General features: G+C 38.5%; 1 protein-coding gene across 3 annotated transcripts in view; it reads right to left on the reverse strand.

Annotated features, from left to right (window-relative positions):
- LOC116964757 overlaps positions 1 to 21,552 on the reverse strand; it is a 207,398-nt gene that overhangs the window by 117,797 nt on the left and 68,049 nt on the right. The gene's annotated exons all lie outside the window — the stretch shown is intronic.

Here is a 21,552-nt window from a genome sequence, read left to right on the forward strand (position 1 = left end):
TCTTCTGAATGCAATTGTTGTGCCTTTTCTGCATGCCAAGAAAGAACATCTGTATGGACACTAGTGGGCAAAATAGATTTACTGCTGTGCTGTTTATGCATGCAATAGCAAGGGATGTTGTTCTTGACTTTGAGCAGGAGGAACAAGTGCAGCTCCCACTTCTGCTTCACTGACAGCAGTTAATGGGTGTTATTCTCTGTAGACTGTTTTGATGTCTAGACGAGACACCTATGCAGAGCTCCAAGGAGATTTTTTATTTGATATTTCTTCATCTTCTTAGATACTGCATAACTTTGTGGCTGAGGTAATGGAACAGCCACACAGGACAGGCAAACACTGACAGCTCCACCATGCCATAAGGCACAAAGAGTCCAGGTCCACAGGTAGAGTCAAGTATTGTGACCCATGACCAGTCAGGAGCCAAGAACAAAAGAACTGGAAATAAGTGAGGTTTAGCATAAGGCAAACCCATTATGCTCTGTTCTCTCTAGTGAGGACAAGGACCATTATAATACTGCAGTGCTGGTATTATCATATGTGGTAGGAAGGCCTGGCTCAAGATCAAGCTAGTTGAGCAGGACCTGTAGCAGAGAAGTAAGAAAGAAGAAAAAGAGGACCAGGAAGAAACTGGCCTGACTCAGGATTCATTGCGTCACCTTACTGAGTGTTTTGTGTATTTGTAACTACAAAACGGTGCCAATTATACAATAGGGTCCAAAGTGGGAGGGATGTGTTTGACTGCAGCCAGCTGTAAATACATGTAAGTGCAAGTTCTTATACTTGGCTACCAAAAGCATCTTGGTATATCTTTAGTCTACACAGCTGCACAGTCTTTTTCCTTCAGGCAGAGAAAGAAGACAAGTTATTTGATTCCTAAGAGTTACGAGGCATATGGGAATCCAGTCCCAAATCTTTTGATGGTGCTCAGGCAATATGAAGAATCCTTAAAGTTAATTTAATTTACACTGATTCTCTGTGGCCCTTCCCTCTACCAAATGAGAATAAAGTCCCCCTAGATAAACTAGGAATTAGGCCCATTGTGGCTCTAATTTGTTCTAGAGTATTGGTTTTTGAAAGCTTCTTAGGAGGTCAAGGAAGGTTCATGATTGCTACTGGCAGGACTATAGGACAAAACAGACTGAACAATCCAGTGCCCAGCAAGACGGTGGATAAAGCTAGCTTTTGCTACTACATCATACATTCAAGACAAAAGGCAAACTTCTTAATGTATCAGCTGAAAGAAGAATATGTTTTAGGTCTGTATTATGAACAGTAAAAATACTCACTAAATATGTAGAAGAAAGTTATAATTACAGAGTATTGTATGCATCACAAAAAACTTCAGATAAGCATATTTCTTATTCAGAGGTGGAGCATAGATAGCAAGCAACAGAAGGCAGACAATATTTCTATCCAGACTTCAAATATGAATTGCCAAATTAATACCTCATGAGCTTTCTTATCTCCTTCTCGCCTCTCCTCTCAAAATAGCAATACATTTTCAACCTAACATCAATGTTACTTACATCGAGGAACTTAAGTCAAAAATAACAGCAATTGTTAATGCCAACATCAGTAAAAAATATGTACTTTACAGTAAAAAACAGGTCCTTTGAACTTTGTGAATACTTGTTTTATCACTTGTTGCCTGGGATGACTATACTACGATTGAGTTAATTTCATCACGGCTTGAATGAAGCAAATATTGGTCTAGTATTTTCATGGGAGTTTTCAGCTTTGCTGATATACTACAAATAGTGATGCACTGAAGTGTTGCCAGAGCTACAGCCTTTTGTATCAGTGATTCATGTTAGAAGCACCTGGAAACAAACCTGTCTTTTGCCATTGTATCTTTGACACCATTACAACCGGGTAGAGAAAAAGTGAAGGTGAGTTTATTTCCAGGCTAAGTGAACTGGATGATTAGCTCCTTTGACTGCTGAAATCCCAAAACAACACTTTGACTGAAAGGCAACAGATTATCTGGATGGGTTCTTGCCTTGGAGTCCATTTTTTTTTTCCTGGAATTACATGATACCAAAGAGATACTAAAAGTGGAAAAGTTCTTCATATTGTGTAGGAAATCAAGACAAACATTTAGATAATCTAAAATGCTTTTCAGTCTGAGCTTCAGAAAAAAATTGGTAGGTAAAACATTTCACAATTGACTAGAATACCAGTGGTTGCTTAGACACTACTTGATATGTCTGTGATTTAAAGGAAATCACAAACCCCTGTAATTAATCAACTGGGAGAGGCCACTTATACTCAGGCAAAAGCAGAGAAGGTTCAGCGCCCTTCTACTAAGCAGAAAACAAAATAAACCATCAGAATTTAGCCCTAGGTGTGTACTGTAAACAGAAAGAAGAACAGAAAGGAGGAGACAAACAGAATGGCAAAGCACCAGCTTTTTAGAAAGCTTGCCAGAAAGACAGGATCAAGTAGCTGCTTTTGTTCAAATATGGTCAGATGAACATGATTTGTGCACATACTTGATGCATAAGCAGGACCGCACCAAATATGTACCCTCCCATCATCAGGTTGTTTTTTTCCAAATGGAAATAACATGTAGAAACTTTGTATTGTTTAATTACTGGCATAAAAAGTTGATATTAACTTCCCTTACAAAAGGAAATCACTCTGTTAAGTCTCATTTTCCCTACAAGAAACCAATTGGACCTGGACTTGTGCAAAGCATTTGATACTGTCCCACACGACATCCTTGTCTCTAAATTGGAGATACAAGGATTTGATGGATGGACCACCCAGTGGGTAAGAAATTGGCTGGATGGTTGCACTCAGAGAGTTGCAGTCAATGGCTCAATGTCCAAGTGGAGAGCAGTGATGAGTGACATTCCTCAGGGGTTGGTGTTGGGACGAGTGCTGTTTAACATCTTTGTCAGTGACATGGACAGTGTGATTGAGTGCACCCCCAGCAAGTTTGCCGACGACACCAAGGTGTGTGGTGTGGTCAACATGCTGGAGAGAAGGGATGCCTGTCAAGGGGGGATACCCCTCCTTGGGATACCCCTTAAGGAGGGACCTTGACAGGCTGGAGAGGTGGGCCTGTTCAAACTTCATGAAGTTCAACAAGGCCAAGTGCAACAAGGTCCTGCACATGGGTCAGGGCAATCCCAGGCACAAATACAGGCTGGGCAATGAGTGGTCTGAGAGCAGCCCTGCGGAGAAGGAGTTGGGGGTATGAGTGGATGGAAAACTGTCTGTGAGCCAGCAATGTGCACTCACAGCCCAGAAAGCCAACCGTGTCCTGGGCTGCATCAAGAGAAGTGTGGCCAGCAGGTCGAGGGAGGGGATTCTCCCCCTCTACTCTGCTCTCATGAGATGCCACTAGGAGCACTGCATCCAGCTCTGGGGCCTCCAACATAAGAAGGACATGGACATGCTCGAGCGGTTCCAGAGGAGGCCACAAAGATGATCTGGGGTCTGGAGCAGCTCCCCTGTGAGTCCAGGCTGAAAGAGTTGGGGTTGTTCAGCCTGGAGAAGAGAAGGCTCCAGGGAGACCTTATAGCGGCCTGCCAGTGCTCACAGGGGGCTACAGGGAAGGTGGGGAGGGAACTCTTTGTCAGGGAGTGTAGTGATAGGACAAGGAGTAATGGTTTTAAACTGAAAGAGGGAAGATTTAGATTAGCTATAAGGAAGAAATTCTTCACTGTGAGGGTGGTGAGGCACTGGCACAGGTTGCCCAGAGCAGCTGTGGCTGCCCCCTCCCTGGAAGGGTTCAAGGCCGGGTTGGACGGGGCTGGGAGCAACCTGGTCTGGTGGAAGGTGTCCCTGTCCATGGCCTTCCAACTCAAACCATTCTATGATTCTGTGATTCTACGAATTTTAAGATGATGAGGTAGCTATTTGGTTAAATGCCTACATTTAAAAAGGAGTATGAATTCAGACAGTTAACAGCCTAATATATTACAATCTGTATTGAACATAGAAAAAATGACAAACCTCCTCAAAACCCCTCAGATTATAATCAGAGCAAGTCTGTTGAGTTCCACTCCCAAAACAGTTTGGAAAGAATAGCAATATCCACAGAGCTTGCTGTAAGCAAACATACTGAACATCACCTAATTATCAATGCACCAGGAGGTAATAAAGTAAGAATATAGTAACAAACCACAGTCAGCCAGTAGATTTGACTGGAATACAAGTGAAAGGCATCATATCACATGACTAATAGATAAAGTGTCACACATGCAAGCAAGCATTTGGAACTGAGTATGGGGAACACAGAAAAAAACATACTCAGTAACCCGTCAGTTGGAGCTTTGACTTGGAAATTAATGAGACACAATAAAGGACCCTCAGTGTCATTTCTTCTGTCACTTTTTGGAGCAGGAACTGGGAATTGCTAACCAAGGGGAAGCCTACTTCTTCAAATAACTACTGGGTTGCTCAGAATATAGTGTAATTATTTATAGGATAGCTTTCTTAGATGTTTGCAAAATTCAGTATAGACCATAAGGAACAGAGAATGCTTTAATTGCTACAGTGGTAGCCCTACTATAAAAGAGGCCAATGACTCATCACTAACACAATGCCAAAGGGTAAGGATAAAGGAAAGGTGGTAGTGGCCAATATTTGTGGAACAGTTACTGATAATGTGGAAATGAAATGACAGAAACAGCTTTCCCTCCTACTGCTATTCTTTTTTCTTGTGCCTTTAGATGTTGAGCCTTCTTAGTTTCCTATATTTTGCCATGGAAATGGTTTTGTGGGGTTCTTTTTGTTTATCCTGCTCCCATGTTCCTGAGGCAGAATAGACAGGTAGGCCTTCTCACCCTGTATCTATGGATTCCCTTCTTCTATAATATTTTAAACGTGTAATTTCTTTCGGATGTTGACTCTTTCCCATTTTTTCAGTTAACAAAAGTCATATTCTGTTATGACTACATTCTACTTATTCTGTGCATTTGAACTTTCCCTAAACCTTCCTTTCTAGGGAAATTTTTTAAAGTGTGTGTGGCAGGTTCTTTAATTCATTTTTAGCTGTAACACAATATTGTATTTGGCTGCCTGATTAAGACTAACATTTACATGACATTTAGGGCGCTCTATTTTCTAGACTGTCTGTCATGAGTTGATGGACGGCAAAAAAGCCTGGATATAAAGTCTTGTATATTCATCTGGAAGAAGGAAGTGGGGACTGCTTGGATTGGAGGGGAGAAGAATCTGGGGCTTAGACAGTCCTATTCTCCTGCATGCAAATGTGCGGGGATAAAACATCTGAATGGCAGTCATGTTACTATCCTACACCCAGATCCTTTATCACTTTAAGTTAATACATCTTTCTTAAAAACTCTGGAGTATCTTTTAACATTTATAGACTAAAACAATGTATTTAAGAAATGTGGCTGGGAATTTCAAACTGAGTTTAAGGTATTCATATGTCACCAAAATGGGTATTTGACACCCATTTCCTTTGCAAGTTCCAGTGTACATTCACTCACTAACAGTACCTGCACACCACAACAAATCAAATAAAAATTATTCCCTATAAATATATGATTTCAGTCTCAAATTCTTCACACTGTTTTAACAACATATTGTATTTGATAGATGTTAAGACAAAAAGATAAGAATTTATTTAAACACTAGACTCTGTGTGGACTGTTGCTCATTTGCAATCTGATTTTCCCATGAGAACTTGAGAACTGCTCCTGAAATGACCTGCAAGAAGCTCTGCCCATTTGTCAAAGGATACTGTCTGGTATTCATTTTAGCAGGTTTCAAAGCAAAAAAGAGACAGAAGGAAAGGGGAGGAGGGAATAGGTTTGCGTTTTATCTTGATCTTTGTAACAGACATAAAGCATTCTGTGCCGAATAGATAAATTTGATTTAAAAGCAAAAACTACCCTATGATTTTGAACTTTGTGATGAGTTAAATTCTTAGCCCATCTAGCTAGCTAGTTAAACCAATACAAAAATAGGCAAGAGAATCAATCTGGAGATGAGCAGGGACACTCCTTACCTCTCTGCCTTTCCTCAGTTACTCAACCAGAGCAAGAACAGAGCAACAGCAGGTTACTCAAGGCAGCTTTACAGGATGTGTCTGCGTCTTAGTATTTTGAGACTTGAAACTAACCATGCTCCATGCCAGATGGACAAGACAGAAGTAGCAAACAGGGTGGCCCTAATAGCTTGTCTTCTCCTCCACTTCCTAAATATCCCTATCGTGCTTTTTACCCAGGTACATTCTCTTTCAGATGGCAAGTTATGCCTAACCATTGAGCCCAAAAAACTTTCCTATTTTCCACACTAGAAGGTTTTTTTAACATATCTTCAGTCTATTTTGTCCTTTTGCAGAGCACGGGGAAGAACACAGAGATGTACAAACAAACATACATTCCTGCTGAAATCATAACAAATCACATTATCTTCCACCTCTGCCACTTTATGTCCATGCAAATCTTCCATTTGAAAATGCGTATTACAGATATGACTTTCATGTACAAGCATGTCAACCCAAAGCAACATACACCCTTCCACTTACTCTACTGAAAGATTCATTCTATACATGTATATACTTCCAAATTTAAAAAAATATAAAACAAAAAAAAACACAAAACAAAAAATCCCCAAACAAAAAAAACAACTTTAAAAACAAATAACAGAGTCAAACACTCAAAAATTGGAAAATGTCAAAGGCAAGGTTAAGTTGGTCTAGTTCTGCACATGCGTGATGACAGCATGCTTAGTTATGTGATCCTATTCCTTTTTGGGGGACCATTGCAGAATCTTTGCCATATCTCCTCAAGCTTCCTGCATTCTGCCTCACCTCTCCTAATAAGACTTCTTCCCAGCCTTTTGTCTTTCCTTTTTAGGGGCTTTTCAGGCTTGTCCTTTTCATTGTATCTAGATAGTCTATCCTTAGGCTGGGCAACTCTGAGAACAGCTGCTCTACTGCCGCTGTGGGACACAACTGGTTTGGGTAGTGGTATGATGCTGTTAGGGCCGTAGGTCCTGTCTCTGTATCTGACTTAGTAAATTGTGTTCAATGGATGTGAACTCCAACCTCCATATGTTCCTGAACCTTTTCCAAACTCAGAGATCTTCCTCACAGGAAATATGTTTCACTGATCTTTGGCTATGCTTTGTGGCAATGCAGATATGTGAAATATGCTGGACTATATGAAGGGGAAATATTTTCTAAGCAACAGTTTTCTTACCCACAGTCATGTGGGACTATGTTAGCCAAGGATGAGGAAAGTGTTAGCAGAGGTATATAACAATAATAAAGTTCCTAGCCTCTAATAATAAAAAAAAAAAAAAAAAACAAACAAAAAGCAAAACAAAACAGAAAAAATGAATTAAAAAAAAAAAAAAAGCAACCTGAGTTGTCTTTGTGTTATTGATCTCTTTAGATTTGTGAAAAACATTTCTCTGACGAATTTCTTTTCCATTATATTATTTGTCCTAAAAATTGAACTACAGGGTTTTTTTCCCCTCATATGTAGCGTCTTATTTTTTTCCTGGCTAATGCTTTGACATTTGCTTTGGAAGGAGACTCTAATTAGTGAAGGGTGCAAGATTGAACCATGTGTGCCACTCAGAGCTTCCAGGGAAAAATACCAAGCTCTGCAGACACAGTGGTGTTCTGTTGACTAGAATATGTGATATGTTGCAAGATACAAAGTCTCTGCCTGCAAAGGAATAATGACTCTTTATGTGTTCTGTAAAGACTGAAAACTCAATGAGAGAAAATGTCCCCTATAAAAATAATACACACTGAGGTTTGTTATCTTAGCATAAGTGAGCATAAGTCAAAGCTTAAAAAGAAATAAAATTCTTTTATCAGAGATGGATGCAAGAATTACAAGGTTTTATTTACATATGAAATTACAATCTCTTTTGCTGGTAAGAGCCATCTGAAAAAAAGTCCGCATATGAGCCCTATTTTCAGTCTTCCATTTCCTTAGACAGAGTTTATAGCTATGTAATAGCTTTATATAAAAAAAACAAAAACAAAAAACAAAAAACAAAAAACAAACAAACAAAAAAAAACCAAAACCAACACAAAACCAACAATTGTTTTATATACCTTCTTTGTTTAGTTTTGACCTTGTCACCTTCTGCACTGCTATTTTTCCTATGTTGCATCACCCCTTGCATTAAAATATGAGCTCTCTATGGAAGTGCATTTCTTTCTTCAGTTTCTCATTGCATTAACTTCATTTGGAGTACCCTCATAATATAATATATATGCATATCCATATAAAAGGAAGAAAGGTTAAAATCATGTTAGTTACAATCCAAAGCATTAAAAAAACCCAAAACAAACAAACAAACAAACAAAAAAAACCCACCAACCAACCAGGAAATGCCAGAATGAAGACTGCCCAAGTGACATAAGCATGCCCCTAAAAGAGGGTAATAGTCATTTTCCAGAATGACTCAAAAATAATTGCTGAGAGCAAAGGAAAAGAAACACTTGGGACTCATGGGTTCAAAACAACATTCAGGAGAAAAGCATTGTTTAGATAGACTGTTTGATCCCTTAGGGCTTGTTTCCATCTCATTTCTTCTTGCACCTCCTCCTCATGGCTTTCTTTTTATCCTAATGCTTCAAATCTTTGCTCCAGAGAATGAAAGACTCTAGAGAATCCTGATGGACTTATGAAAAAAAATCAACAATGGAGAAAAACAATGCAGTTTTCCTTAATCTTGTTCTTGGAAACATCTGTATCATTTAATTTGAAACATTAAACCAAAAATTCAGTCTAAAACAGACATGGAAAATATCAGCATAAACAGTTCAAATTTGGCAAAGTTTCCTGAAATTAAAATAGAGCCTTATAAAGCAATCTCTTAGGAAATCTTAAATTTAAGAGAGGGGCATTTAACAGTTTTGCATGTAATAAAAGACTACATAAAACCCACTACAATTACTCTACGTAACAATCATCATAGCAATGTGTTACTAATTTTTTGTGGACAGTATGGCCTTTCTAAGCTCAATTTACATGCACGTAAGAAATAAAAGATGGTCCAGACTTAGAAAAAAAACAGATTAGTAATGACAAAATAAAGACAAATCTGAATAAAACCTCGGAAACCCCAAACAAACCATTACTTTACAAAGCAAAGGAATTCAAGGAGTGAGTCAGTTTTTAATTGCCGACAGCAATCTGCATGAGTGAGAATTTCAGTTTAGAAGAAAATAATGACACAATTTGTCAATGCATCAGCTGTGTCTGTCCGCTTAGAAGCACTCTTTTTTTTTGCAATTGAAAACCTACAGGTAGGACTGTCCAGCTCAAATGTTATTTCCATTTCAACAGATGAACATGCAACCTCAAAATCTATCAGATACACAGACAACTAAAAATCTTCACAGGCAAATCACTTAGAAATGCATTAAGTGTTAAGTGGAATGCATTTGCAACAAATTCCAGTATCTGTCAGAGCTAAATGTTTCCTTACCTTTTTGTTTATGCACAAACGAATATAAAAATATTTAGAGCAAGCAGAAGTATGAGCCCAGAACATGTGCCATGGGAAACCTAAACCTGAACGTGGCTCAAGGATCATCTGAATGGGACCACCACAAAGAATCCCTCCAACACACAGCAGTTGAAGAGGTAAAACAGATGGGACTTACTGACATAAAAGAAGGCTACTGAGCGTCCTAGGAGACACAGAGAATAGTGACACACTTTAAGAAAACCCCACGTTAGAAGACTGTTCCAGAAAAAAAATCTATTTTATTTCTATCACAGCCTCTGTTCTGGTACCCAGCACATAGCCTAAGCAGTGGGACATGTAGTCAAGTAACTAGTAAAGAAGAATTAAACCACTGGGAAGATGCTCTTCATTCTTAGGACTGTAACACCCCTCATATACTGGGCATGGAGAGTGGGTCATCTCGAAAACTTGATTTCCTACTTTGTAGTTGCATGCAGCTATTAAGGAACTTCACTCTTACAGAGGAAGTCAGCAGCAACAAAAATAAAGCAGTCTCTTCATAGTGTCTGGCTATCCCAGAATGGCAAAACTTCACTGACCTACTCCTCTCCAGAAAACAGTGAATCCCTAAATCCTACCCCTAAAAATGATTAGAGTGGTTAGCTTGTAGGAGAGTCATTTTAGCCAAGGATCTACTATTTCTTTCTCGCTACAGCTAAAGCAGATATATAGAAATCAGATCATTCTCACCTGAAGCCAGTAAGAAGCTATTGGCCCCAGTTTAAGTAGTTCAGAGGACTAAGTCTTTAAAGAGTTACATAGGCAGCTCTTGGCCAACACAAAATGCTAGTCAGCTGCATCTAGTGTGGAGAGAAGTCCCTGAAAAACCACAGCACTGACTTGCTAAGTGATACCAGAGTATGAGATATGTCTTGTGATAATATGAGTGAATCTTGTCATAAAGAATGAAGCTCAAATGAACTCCCTCTCCCCCCTAAAATTTGGAGGGCTGTCACTTTAGGTCAGAAAAGAAAAGGAAAGAAATTTTTGCATTTTAGGACAATGCAATTACAGTCCCTTCTTACTCCATGTGCCTAAGAATACTGAATGTGTCTACTTCCTGGCTGGATGAACAAAATTTAAAATACATCTGCGAACATAAGCCCCACAACAAATGGATAAGCACAGACCCTTAAACCTGCTAGCTAGCGTTCCCCACTATTCTTCAGTATTGATTAAATTTTGTTGTTTCCATATGCTATTTGGCTAGGGAATTACTTTAAAACAAGGAGGGTAAATTAATTTTCCTGTGTAAATTGTGCTCGTTTGTTAATTTGTTCTGGCATCCAGGAATTTGTCCGGTTCTCAAAGGTGAGCACTGAATCTCACAGAATGGGATCTTTAAGTAGATTCCCCGTTGGACCAGGGAAGAGTCAGCACTCCCATTTATTCAACAAATGCCAGCCTCTCTGTCAGAGCATGGAAGTCCTACAGATCCAGTGGAATATACTTCCTTCAAATGGGTTCCTGAAAGTCTGTTTTTGTCATAAGTATCTGGCAGTGCAACTTGGAAAATCCAAATCAAACTTCCTCTTACTTATTTTATTACAAAAGCAAAAATCAAAGCCATTATAAAGTCCAACAGAAAGCCTCCTAAATTCTAGTCAAGTGACAGACTTTTCCCTCACCTTATCAAGTGTGTGAAGAATTTGTTTATGTAATTCTTTTTCATCTTCACAGAAAAAAATTGTCTTGAAGTTATTAATCATTTAATCACAGTACTTGATTGGCAATAAGGTCACAGACAGTATCTTTCTTACAATTCCTGGAGAACCACACAGCTCTGAAACAGTATTAGTGTCTGTTTACACTTAACCCATTCCAAAGTCCCTTTTTACTTGAGCTGTGGCTGGCTTGGCATAAAACTTCCTACTCACAGTGCTCATCAGTGTTTTCAGCCAAATACTGAAGGTGGGGTACAGTTAGCAGGCTTGGTATCTGAGTAAGTATTCTAGGCTAAAAAGAAAAATTTAGCTACTAATTTGGGGTCCATCTATTTTTTTCCTGTCATGTAAAACCAGTGACTTTGTATGAAAAACTATTCATGTGCCTAAAGCTAAGCATGGTTTCAAGGAGCTTGCTGTTTGAGACATAATTTTTTTGCAATATGACTCTATAAGGCACATTTTCACCATATTGCCTCTAGTTTTCCCTCGGCAATTCCTCCTCTCAGACTTCACAGAACAAAATGCACATGGAAGTTACCCAGGCAACAAAAACAATGAATGCAACTTCGTAAATTTTATATGTGAACCAAAGAATGAATATATGTGGTTAGATACTGTGTTTGCTTGGATCTCCACTGGAAATGTAGTCAATGCATGCCTCTCAAATCCTTACAGAAAAGAGAGATTCAGGTAAAAAAACAGGGTACATAAGACTACAGTCTAGGTCATACCACAGTGTTAGCTGTAGTACTTCCATTACTATCTCATAAGAGTGTTTTCAGTGAGTCTATGTAATTTTCTGTGTCAACACTGGGCATGCTAAATTGAATATTACTCTTAGTATCTGTCTATTTTCAGACTGTGAACTTAGCAAAACTGAACTGCTTCTCTGGAGTCAGCAAAAGGTGAAAAGGAAACTTACAGACAGTGTCAACTACATCACAGTCTTGACACAAAAGAGTAAAAAAATCAGCGTCAAAAGCAACTGCTCAAAATGAATAAACGGTAGCAGATCACAAAAGCTAAACATCCACCCCTACCATGGTGTTTTGCAAGAAGGCTTTCCACACAAGGCAAAATTAACAATTTACATTCCCATTGTGATATAAGCATTCTAACATTTTATTTTTAAAATAAAACCATGCCTTTCTATCCTAAAATTGACATTCTTAGTTTCACTGTTTTAAAAAGTACAAACCAGATTAGATGAAATGTAATTTGCATTTAGCTCAGTGGACAATTATATCTTACCAAAATTAACTAATTTCTAACATACCAAACAGCTCTCTCCTGGATATGCTGCTGTCAGTTTCCATTTTTTCTTGAAAGTTTTTGAAGACTATTAATTCTCGCAAATATTAAACACAATTTGAAAAAATAAATCTTTTATGGTTTGTAGGACACACAAAACAAAGAAACTGAAAAAAAAAAACAAACAAGACCTGAAGCACTGTCAGCTTTGCAAGATTTTATTTTAAAAATAATTACATTATATTTTAAAATATGTTGTCACATTGAGTTAAAAGAATATTAAACTTTGTATTGCAAAATTTCAAAATTTTCCTCTTATTCTACCGTAGATGACAATTTGGATGGCCTTAATTAGCATTTTTTGACATAATGCATTTTTTTAAGCGATATCCTGAACATTTTTTTTTAATCCACCTTGAGTTATGTATGTGTGAAACTGCATGTGCATAAAAGTGTATTCTGCACAGCTGGTGTAAAGAGAATTACTCTGTGTGAAAGCTATGCTGTTTATAGCACAGTTCCTCAGATGTTGATATACAGAAGACATTAACAACAGAGCAGCTGCCAGTGATTGTCACACTAGCGTAGTCCTCTGTACCATTCGCAGGACACTTGGTGCAGCATCGGAATTCAAAAGCATTTAAATTTGCTTGTGGAAACAAATGAAAACTCGGGATTGGGATTTATTTCTGCTTCACTCCAGTTTATAGTGTTGAGCCTTTTACAGAAAGCAAGAGAATTAAATTGAGAGAGGTCTGAAATCATCCATACAATCTGACCAAACCAAGATTAGGGTGCTAATTTTGGTCTCCTTGCAGAAGTGAACACAGTTCTGGTCTGACGACATGTGCTGTGTATCTGTGCAGCCACTTCTGTGCCAGCTGAACAGAGTATGTGCTTGGTACAAGGACATCAACAAGAGCAGCAGGATGTGGCCTTCACTTTCTCAGCACTTCTCCCTGACCAGCGTGTATACCTGCAAATCAGTAAATTTAGTGGGCTCACTCCTCAGGCAGCTATTGCTGCTCTTAACGAGTATGGTAAACTTGTGGGCAATATCACAAAAGCTCTCTTTATCTTCCATGGAGCAAATGGCTTTCAAGGGGGAGGTATGTTTGTAAAGAACAAAGGAATTTTCTCATGCTCAGTGTTGCCTTAACTGTGTGGCCTCATTGTGCACGTAAACCTAGACAGCTAAGAGGCTTCATAGCAAAAGCACTTCCCATATTTTTTGGTGTGCAATAGGACTTTTCCAACACTGAAATAAGTATTGCAAGCCAGTGCTCTTTAAGAAGCTGCGTACACAGTATGAAATATGTATATCCCCATTTGCAGCTCACACACAGTGCTAATATCCAATTTAACCAGGGTAAATTGGAAAAGCCATTAAGCAATATAAAATAGTGACTACAATTCGAAATAGAGCTTCATAAATCCCTAAAAAAGCACATACAATTATCAGGTTGTAAAAGAGGCTGAAATGCAATTGGTGTTAATATTTCTTCTGAGACGGTAGGTTTATAGAAGTGCTTAAATGTGTGTTTGCTGGAAGAATCCCAAAAGAAGATAGCAGTGGAACAGAAGTCCCCCTTCCTTCCATTTTTTTTCTTACACTCATATATCCAATAGTGGTTGATCCATAGGTTGTAGATGAGATGCATAACTTTTCATTGTAAATATTAAAAATTTGATAAGAAGGAAGCTCAAGTTCTTTACCATACACAAACTGATTTTCCATTGTAAAACTGACACATATATTAGCCAAGCTTCTTGGCAGATAAATATAATGGGGTGATACGCACAGAGGTCTTCAATGATCTGCCAATTTAATGAAAGGCATGAGGTCATTCAGAGATGTTAGACTGTCACTTAATTTAGCTCATCTGGTACATAAATCTCCACTGTATCCCTCTCTGTGAATGCTGAAAGGGGATATAAAAGGTGAATTAGGAGTTTCTGATGTTAGCACATAGCTTTGTGGCCTTATGTATTATTTCTGTAAAGAGTGTGAAGTTTGTATCCTGTGCTCTGACCTCTCCTGTTGTAAGTGGTAATATATATTGCTATTTCCATGCAGTTAATCTGGGAAAGATAATGCAGCACCAGTCCCTGTTGTGTCTTTTGATTATCTTCTCAGGAATCCTTGCCAGTGGACATACATAATGTGAAATCAATCAAACAAATGGAAAGAAACAAGGGAAAACATCAGAAAAACAGAGCACTTCTGTTTCAGATCTTGGTCTTGCCATCTGAACCCCAATTGAAACTATAAAGGATTCAAGCTATGACATGGGCCTCTGTACTCTAATTCACTGCGTGTCTGAAGATGTTTGAAGCCAATAGCCCAGTATGGATGAGGTGTTGGGTTTTGGTTTTGTTTCTTTTTGTTTTTTAAAGGGATTGACTGTTAAAACAGTGGTTTCAGACCCACCTCAAATTGAAGCTTATTAACTTGTATCCACTTTTCTCGGGATTCCGAAACCAGAAATACAAAGGCTGCAGAGAAAACAGATATTTTTATGTTTTCTGCAAAATGAGATGTAAGGGTGTCCAAGTGTGCGTCCAAGCATTCAGAGAGAATGGCAGAGCTGGACTTCAAATCTGTCGGTTTTCCTGGCTGCTAATATAATGCTCCTACACTATACAAGTTCCTCTGTCTTTCTGCTTTCTCAGAAGCTGCTGCTGTTATACTCGGCACCTTCAGGTCTCTTTCCATATGCCTAACGCTGGTACTCCAGGAGTCAGTCTCTGTGCATGTGTTGTCCTACACACCCACAGCCGTGCCCATCATGATGCCATGGGGTAGATTCAAGTACGTTGATGCCTGTACTTGTAGTCAATTGCCCATTTTTATCAAGGAAAGAAGGTAGTAGCAGTTAAGATATAAACACTGCATGACTACAGTCTATCCATGATTTCTCCTATAGGATCTGAAGTGAATTTAGTGGATTTTTTTTTGACAGTGACAGCTGCAAAGACCAGACTTGTTCAGGTCTCCCTGTCCTTATCTATAGTGTCTTGATTACTATGTGGAGACTAGTGAAACTATAGTTTGTCTGTGCATCCAACATGCATCTTCCCGATGTCTTTATGGATCACAGACAAGAAAAATCTAATGTGGCCTTCATAAGTTACTGAGATATATATCCTTTTTTCGCAATTCTCATTTGCAACTGGAAAAAAATATATCCTCAATTGATATGCCACCATTCCTGATGTTCTCAGCAGGCCACCCAGTGGAAATCAATGAAGGTGGTTGAATAGCCAAGATCATTATTGCATTTCGTTCCTAGTTTATGTGTGAATTGTTCTCACATACCCCCTTCCCTGACTATGCCCCTTCCTCAGGATGGTAACTACATCATTGCTTTCCACTGACTGGGGAGGATGATGCAATGACAACTTTCTAAATGCTTGCAACAGCTCTTGCACATGGTCCTGAGAATGGCAACAAGGAAATTAATTTAGTAATTTGTCAATACTGAGACAGAAGATAGGGCTAGGCAGAGTACTGCATTCCTCTTGGGAGGATATATATCACATAAGAGACAAGGGAGCCAATGTCACCTGACTTAACAGTCTACAAGGATTGAAAGTTATTTTTTCTAATACAAGGATATATGAACAAAAGTGCTTTTCCTGTCTCCAAGGCACCTATATTCCTATACCTTCACTTCAGGTCTGGCTCCTTTGAGCTATGAACATCTACTGGCCATCCAAACCTCTTTTCATTGGTGCATCTCTCTGATATCAGTACATTGTGAAACAACACACTTAAAAACTCAAACATAGACTTTGTTACTAAACTTTTTTTTGACACAGTAGGCCCTTCTACTGTCACTAATCAATAGAATGATCAGACATACCATGTTCCTATAAAGCCTAGTCTTCCTCTTAAACAAGATCTTTTTCCCAAAATTATTTGAATCCTTTTTCTATCTTTTTCCTCTGAAACTCCTCCTGGGCCACCCACTGCCCTTTAGACAGTTGCACTTATCCAATAACATGCTGAGAAAACTTTCCAAGTTCTGGATAGCCTCCTAGGTCCTGTCCTTCCACCTACTAAAGCCATTGGCAAAACTCCATATGACTTCAGTGGAATCAGAATCAGGTTGCTGATGGATAACTGCACTTCTTCCACCAAATCCCAACAACAGATACAGAGTTGGTAACTGTGTGGGCCAGTTATTCTTCTCTATTGTATTATAGGAATACTGAAGAAGTATCATAACTGTATAATGCTGTACGTGTCTCTAACACTATTTTTTGAATCTTACATGAAGTACTTGGCTTCTTCCATTTTATTTCTTTCGATTTCAGGTTCACATGCCAACAACCACTTGCAGAAGAAAAAAGGACTGACTCTCCTGGCCAAATGAAAAAATACATTCCTGATATGGCATCCAGCTGAGAACTTGAATAGGAAGCAATATACTCAACAGGCATCCTGTGTCTTCCTCCAACCCATCATCCCAGCAATTTTCTGTTCTCTCAACACTCTCAGAGTCTAAGCATCAGCAGTTCCTTTACAGCATGAGCTTAGTCCAAGATTCTTTATTATCTTAACCATTTGTTTGTACCAGTGGTTGCTGAATGCAACCCTACAAAGGCATGGATGAAGAGAGAGGAAAAGGTTTGAATACAACAAGCTGGCCTGAATGTAAGCCTAGAATGCGTGCTGAACTATTTTTTGATTTATGAAGTGTCTCTGCATTCTCCTCTCTTAGTGCACTGCTTGGTTACTTTTCCTCACCTAGTTCTGTGTGGTTAATGACCAGTGATGGTCTGACCACCAGAACATCCCTGCTGTTGGCCTCTCGAGTAACAGACTTTTTCTACAATTCTTCTCCCTTGTCCTGCTGCAACAGCACACATTCCTGATGAGACCAAACGTAGCACTCCTTGCAGGAACGTGTGTCTGTGATGCACCTGCAACCCCTAGGAAGACTTACAGGCCTTTCTGAATATCCAGACATTTATTTTGCTATAACTGGAAAACTTAGCTGAAAAGGGGAGTAAAACCAGTCAGATAGGCTCAATATTGGATATAATCACAATGGCCACCACAGTAAATTCTAGAAGTGAGCATAAACCATAATAGTTAAGACCTGCTCCAACAGAACACAGAGACCCTGGACCTGGGAATTCTCTTCAGTCTGTTATGGAGCTGGCCAGTTAAATAGGGGAAGTTTGACTGCTTCCATCAGAGATTTTGGTATGCCTTTACTCATCCCAAAGTGCAATAATTATGGAGACAAAAATCAAGTTTACTTGCCAAAATGTCATTATGGAAAATCTAAACTATGATAAAAGGTAGGCGGACATTCCTGTATGCTTGCTTAAGCACACAGAAGTGTTCTATTTACCAGTGAATTCCAATTAATGTGTTATGATGTCAAGGGCACATTTTAATGGGAACTAAGATTATCCAACCAATATTTGTGAGTTTTCAATGTTGAGTAATTCTCACTGTTGTTTTTTATTAGTAACATCCTGTTGCAGAAGAAGCAACAGATCAATCTGTCTTCTACCCATTTTCATCTTGGGCCAAAACTGTTTTTGATTATTCCATGTCCAAATGAAGTGAACAGTTTAGTCTGTCAGACAAGATACCATTACCACTCCCTGCACATCTGCCACATTTAAGCAGAATTACATAAAGATGAATGTGCTTTTTCATATATTGTCATAAGTCAAAGAGAATTAAAAGTACTCAGGTTTTATTCTTTTTACAATAACTTTATTTTATTATAATTATTATCTTATATGGCTTTTATCTTGCAAAATAATCACAGTAGGGCATAGTTTGGATTTTGGAAATAAGAGCTACAAAGCCTTTCTGGGGATCTGTTGAAGCCTAGAACTAAACAAACCCCAAATTAAAACAAATAAGCAAAGGTCTTAAAGATTTTAAGAGAATTCCAGTTGTAATGGACATTTTGTGCCTGTGGTCCATTTTGGTATAATACTCCATGGGAGCCCTAGCAGACCTAGAGTTATGAACCCTACAGATTTTACATACAAGAGCTCAATAGCACCCCACAAAGAATTCAAGAAAACCCCTATCTTTCTGATTCAGGTCAGCTTCACAGACAGTCAGCTTGGCATTATTAATAACTAAGCTTACCAGAAAGTCTGCAGGGATGTAACAGATATGGCAGGTCACAGGCCACCAGAGATGTGGCACTGCATCACAAGAATAGCAAAATGTTACACGTCTCTTTGTCAGACCCACAGTCTCTGTGAGATGCTGTGCAGGTATCAGGCCTCAGTTTCCTTTCTTCAGCAACCTTGATAATTTGGGCACAAACCTCCTCAAGTCGATCACATACCTATTTTGGCCTGCTCAACATTAATAGAGCAAGACATTTTTAAAAAAGTCTTACCATAATTCTTCTTTGCTTTTGTCATTGTACTGTCCCAGTCCCACTGGAGACCCAGAGAGAATCTTACCCTACAGTCATATCAGAAACAAAAATAACTGCACTTTATCAGAACTTCTCCCTGTGGGGAAAAATCCTCTTTCACATATTCTTTGACATCTAAGTAAAACTTCTAGATGCTTCAAGCAGCCTGGGACCTCACTCTTGTTTTTGTAGAGAATACCAGTGTTATAGAGAGGCTACAAAGAAAGCCCAGTCAACAAATACAAAAGAGATAGCGAGAGAGAAAGAGTAGTTTGAGCATTGAGAAAACATGTGATACAGCATTTGAAGCCAGAACTATTTTCCTCATGATAGAAAGGCATCAGCCACGCTGTGGCACTCAAGCAATATCAACAGCAATGCTAAAGGATATGGGATAATGAGGAGCAGGAATACGTGTTTTTCTGTGCTTCACAATGGGGCAAGAGTTTCCAAAACAAATGTTTCGAAGGCAGAAATGCCCATGCAAACCACTGATGTGTAACTCAGCATGCTGAGTGATAAATAACCATCTGGGAATTTGCTCTTCAGTGTTTATTTCTCTACAAGCTTTTTTGTATTATAAACAAAACCTAAATTCAGATGCTTAAAATTTCCTTTAGAACTAGATAGCTATCTTAATACAGCTGCTTTCACAACACTGCACTGGGAGTGCCTTAGGAACTGTGATGGCAACATCAGCCGAGCATTGTCACAGATTCCAAGTGAATCAGGACTGGAAAAGTAATTTTGATTGTAGCCCTCTGAGTGCCCCCACATGGTATCTTTCTCTCCTTAACCCCCAGAAAGACAGAAAAAACGGCAGAGATTGCTATTCAAGCAGAAAGGCAAAGATCCTGAACAGTGCAGTAATTAGTATAGTGAAATCCCACTGTAGTATTTGCATGTTTCTAAAGCATCTACAGCAGGGTTGCTACCTATGAACTACAACATGGTGCTTTTACACAGCCATGGCTATGTAGAGAATTTTTTGTTCATACAAATGTCACTCCATTACATCACAAAGGGAAAATGAACAGGATATGTGAATGGCAGGTTAAGGGAAATAAACAGCTGGACATCATATGGCGAGATGCAAAATGGCTGGACCACACTACTGAAGGCATAAAGTCATTTCAACAGGACTCCATCCTATCAACCTCTAAGCCTCTGTCAGATGCCACAAAGGAAATTAATAACATTATAAACAAACAAGAAAAAAAGTAAAAAACAAAAACCGCACTTCTTTCAGCATTTTGATGCTCAAGAAGTTAATGACAGACTATTTCATGTAAAATGGGATTCCCATTAGTGATGTATATGTGACTTAAATGACTATTATATCGTACAATGATGGGCTGCAAGTAAAACTAAAAAATAGACACTAGCACTCAGGAAAACACTGGATAAGTATAAACACTAGGTAGTGATGGAATGCTAAGAAATTGACTACTCAGTTTCAGTAGTTCACAAAGTAAGTGCAACACCTCATTAGAGAGGTGTGTGAGAGAGGGAAACCAGAACTACACAAAGGACCTAAATTTATAAACAGTGAGTAAGCAGCAGTGTTTTCCAGCATGATTTTATCAGCCTGCACAGATGAGGCCAAACATCGGTCTTCATTCAGATGTATTATCTATTCACAATAGACAATAAATTCAACTAAGTTAGCACTTTTTGTCGGTTCACAGGTTGTAGAGACCTTCAATGTCACAAAATAGATTAGGCCAGCTAATGTTGACCTGTAACCTGGTCACAGCATATTTGAAATAGCTACTGCTTTACATTGTCATTCCTCCTACTGTGATGGTTGCCCAAGTCACATGGTTCCACCTTACAGCTTGAGCACTGCTTGAACAGATAATGCTTCCAAATGAACACCTGTGAAAGTGGGATCTAGTATGTTCACAATTCATGATATTGTTCATCAGCCTACCCACTAAATTTCTTGCTGTGTACAAATAGTGGTGTAACACTAGTAGGGGGCATCATGACTTCTGTGTAAAATTTTGTATTTTGTTTAAACAGATATTCAAAATATTTTCTGCACACAACAGATATGCCTATTTCACCTTCTAACGAAATTTGGTTGCAATGGAATTAGTAGGAATCACCAAATTAGAATTCCACTTACCAAACTATTTAAACACTCTCTAATCTGTCTTTTCCAAATTCTTCTGTGAGGTGCTTTCATCTTTCAGGAAATGATAAACCCACATAAACATGTCCCTAAAACAGCTCTATGAGCAAAGTTGCTATGTGAAAGAAACTGCTCACCTTTTTACTTAGTTAACAGAATGACCCTACGCAAGCAAAACATTGTATTTTTCAAAATCATTTGAAATAGCTTCACTTTTTTAACATAGCCTGCTTGATTTCACTGTGACCACTTAATATTAAAGTATTTGAAAAGAAGAAGAAATGCATTCCTATAAAATATAGCACCATGTTCTATAATAATAAAACATTAATAGGAATGATGCTGCATAATTATACAGCATAGTGTAACAGGTATTTTTCAGAGTAAAAATAAATAATAAGTTAATAGGACATGGGGCATTTTAGGGGGATGATGGGTTTCTTCAACCCAAAATCAAGTATTAGCTCTATGTACATAGTTGGGAAATTAATACTGACTGCTGTTACTTGGTGGATCTTCTTACTTCCACTCAAATTATAAAAAGCTAGTCAGTAAGAATGAGCAAATAATTGCTTTTCATTTATCAGGAACTTTTGTAAACATCAGACTG

Source organism: Tyto alba, unplaced genomic scaffold, assembly GCF_018691265.1.
Source record: "Tyto alba isolate M040663 unplaced genomic scaffold, T.alba_DEE_v4.0 Super-Scaffold_14, whole genome shotgun sequence".
NCBI classification, from domain to species: Eukaryota; Metazoa; Chordata; class Aves; order Strigiformes; family Tytonidae; genus Tyto; species Tyto alba.